Source organism: Gossypium hirsutum, chromosome D08 (assembly GCF_007990345.1).
Source record: "Gossypium hirsutum isolate 1008001.06 chromosome D08, Gossypium_hirsutum_v2.1, whole genome shotgun sequence".
Lineage (NCBI taxonomy): Eukaryota > Viridiplantae > Streptophyta > Magnoliopsida > Malvales > Malvaceae > Gossypium > Gossypium hirsutum.
In genome coordinates this window covers 24,677,840-24,681,492 of record NC_053444.1, presented here as the reverse complement: position 1 = coordinate 24,681,492, position 3,653 = coordinate 24,677,840, and the positions used below count along the sequence as shown (strand labels likewise).

Sequence of the window (3,653 nt, the reverse complement as noted above, 5' to 3'; positions counted from 1 at the left end):
GGTACCTACAAGATAAGATCGAAAGTTGTCAAAAGCAAACACAATAGCAAGTAACTCTTTTCCTGTTATCGTGTAATTCAGTTGAGCTCTTGTCAGAGTCCGACTCGCATAGTAGATGGGATGAAAAACTTTGTTCCTTCGCTGACCCATGACAACTCTGATCGCGAAGTCACTTGCATCACACATCAATTCAAATGGAAAATCCCAGTCTAGTGTGATTATTATGGGTGTCGAGGCTAACTGACTCTTCAAATTGTTGAAAGCTCTTAAGCACTCCTCATCAGATTTAAACAATGTGTCCTTCTCCAATAATTTTCATAAGGGTTTAGTAACTTTGAAGAAGTCCTTGATGAATCTTCGATAGAAACCTGCGTGGCCCAAAAAGTTCCTAACACCCTTTACAGATATTAGAGGTGGGAGTTTCTCAATAACATCAACCTTTGTTTTATCTACCTCGATTCCATATCTTGTTATCTGATGCCCTAGAACAATACCTTCTCGTACCGTGAAATGACACTTTTCCCAGTTAAGTACAAGGTTTTTTTCTTCGCATCGCCTTAGTACCTTGGCTAGATTGGCTAGGCAATCATCATTTGTATCTCTGAATATTGAAAAATCATCCATACAAACTTCCAAATATTTCTCAACCATGTCAATAAAAATAGACATCATACATATTTGAAATGTAGCAGGTGCATTACATAAACCAAATGGCATGCACCTAAATGCAAATGTACCATACGGGCAAGTGAATGTTGTCTTGTGCTGATGTTCTGGTGCTACTGTAATCTGATTATACCCTGAGTATCCATCGAGAAAACAGTAATAGTCTTGCCCTGTGAGTCTATCCAGCATCTGGTCCAAAAACGGCAAAGGAAAGTGATCTTTCCTACTTTCCTTGGTCAGCTTCCGGTAATCGATGCAAATTCTCTATCCCGTAATCGTTCTAGTTGGTATCAACTCGTTATTCTCGTTTTCAATGACCGTGATACATTCTTTTTTTGGCATGCACTGGACCATACTTACCCATTAACTACCTGAGATGGGGTAAATTATACCCACATCTAACCACTTGATGATTTCTTTCTTGACTACGTCCTTCATGATGGGGTTCAGTCTTTGTTGTCCATCAATCGTCCCTTTTTCGCCATCTTCTTAGATAATCTTGTGCATGCATACAGATCGACTAATTCCGTGAATATCAACTATGGTCCATTCGATAGCCTTCTTGAATTGTTTCAACACTAGGATAAGTTTCTCTTCTTGCTTAGTAGTTAATTCTGCTGAAACAATCACAGGCAGAGTAGAAGAGTTACCTAAATAAACATATTTCAAATGTGAAGGAAGTACCTTCAGTTCTAATTTAGGTGGCACCTAAATAAACGTATTTCAAATTTGAGGGAAGTACCTTCAGTTCTAATTTAGGTGGCTCCTCTATTGACACTTTTGGTTGGGCATAATCTATTTTCTCTAACTCCAAAGATTCAAAGCGGGATTGCGGATTAATTCCCCTTTGATTAGCTTCTAAAAAAGCTAAGTATTCATCCTCCTCTTCTTTACTTGGAGGATCTGATGTCAAAATTTGTTCCAATGGGTCCACAACATAGTTGAGTTCCTTCTCCACGATTAAATCCTCTAAATCGGACACTGTAGAACAATCATCAATTATGTCAGGAAACCACATGGACTTAAAAACGTTAAATGTTACCTGATCATCCTGAACTTGCATAGTAAGCTCGCCCTTCTGCACATCAATAAGGGTCCTTCTGATTACAAAGAATGGTTTTCCTAGGATGATTGGCACCTCTTTGTCTGCTTCAAAGTCTAGAATTACAAAGTCAACAGGAAAGATAAATTTATCTACACGTATCAATACGTCATTGATTTTTCCTTTTGGATGTGCTAAGGATCGATCTGCTAATTAAAATGTAACCATGGTAGGTCTAACTTCACCTATCCCCAACTTCTTAAACATTGACATGGGCATCAAGTTGATACTCGCACCCAAGTCACATAGTGCCTTACCATAATATGTTGCTCCAATATTGTAAGGTATGGTATAACATCCAGTATCCTTCAATTTTGGGGGTAGTTTGTCTTGAAGATATGCACTACATTCCTTCAATAGGGCTACCATCTCAAATTCTCCAAGCCTTCATTTTTTAGACAGGATATCCTTCATGAATTTGACGTAGTTCGGCATTTGCTAAAGTGTTTCAACCAACGGGATATTGGTATGAAGTTGCTTGAGTACGTCTAGGAACTTCTTGAATTGAATTTCCTACTTCTGCTTCTGAAGTCTTTGAGGGTAGGGTGGTGGAGGTTTCTTTACTGGAACTGGTTGATTCATTTTCTGTGGCAATTCTGTATCTAACAGAGTTATTAGTTGATCCGAATTAGCTAGTTCAGAAGTTACCTTGTCAGATTTTGCAGATTTAATTTCAAGTGAAATTGGAATTTCAACACTCAGTTGAACTTCCTCTGAGTCTTGAGCGTCAGCTGGCTCCTTCTCAACTTCAACCGAATTGGGCTCTAATGTGTTTCCGCTCCTCAATGTTAATGCTTTACAATGTTCTTTCCCTAGATTCCTCGAATTCTCCGTATCACTAGGTAAAGTACCTTGTGGTCGGTTTCTGAGTTCAGTTGCAAGCTGGCTCATTTGATTCTCCAAATTTCTTAGGGAGGCATCATTTTTCGCCATGTATGCCTTCCATAGATTCTTTAGGGTATTAAAATGTTCAGCTTGGGTTGGTTTCTGAGCTTGTTGGGAAAAACTAGGTAGGTGGGTCGATCTAGGTTGGACATAATTGTTACTTGTTCTTGCCCCTTGGTTTCTCCAGGAAAAATTCGGGTGATTTCGCCATAATGGGTTATAGAAATTGGATTGCAGCCCTTGCCATCCTCGATTTTGGTTCTGGTTACGCATGTAATACAAAGATTCTGAGTTCGATGGACATTCTTCGAATAAATGTCCTTCCCCCAATAAACACAGGCTACATTTTCAAATTAATTTAGTTGCTGTACTACAAAACTATTACACCTATTAATAGTAAGATTTCTTAACATTGAGGATATTGATGATACTTGAGATGCGAGTGAAGTAAGAGCGTCTACTTCATGTATTCCAGTGACTCGTCTTTCTGACGCTGCTCGATTGGTTGGCCATTGATAATTGTTGCTGGCAATCCTCTCAATGATTTCATAAGCCTCATTATAAGACTTAAAAAGGAGAGCACCATTAGCAGAAGCGTCCATTACCAACCTCGTGTAAGCATTGAGACCATTATAAAATGTCTTAAGTTGTATGTAATATGGGATTCCATGATGAAGGCACTTCCATAATAATTCTTTGTACCTTTCCCATGCCTGATACCATGACTCATCATCCATTTGTTGGAAAGAAGTGATCTCGTTCCTCAACTTAGCATCCTTGCTAGGCAAAAAATACTTTATAAGGAATTTTTCTGCTAACTCTTTCCATGTTGAAATTGAGTTTGGTGGTAATGAGTTCAACCAAGCTCGAGCTCTATCCCTTAGTGAATATGGGAATAGCTTCAATTGTAATGCATCTTTGGGTACTCCGGCTAACTTGAAAGAATCGCTCACCTCCATAAACAGTCTTAAGTGTAGGTGAGGATCTTCGATAGGCATGC

The 3,653-nt window shown here is 38.9% G+C and overlaps 1 non-coding gene across 1 annotated transcript; it reads left to right on the top strand.

Moving 5' to 3' along the window:
• Window positions 1-3,316: 3,316 nt before the first annotated feature.
• Window positions 3,317-3,423, top strand: LOC121220585 (small nucleolar RNA R71). The gene has a single exon (XR_005917806.1). It is a non-coding gene; the product is annotated as a small nucleolar RNA R71 (small nucleolar RNA).
• Window positions 3,424-3,653: the final 230 nt, after the last annotated feature.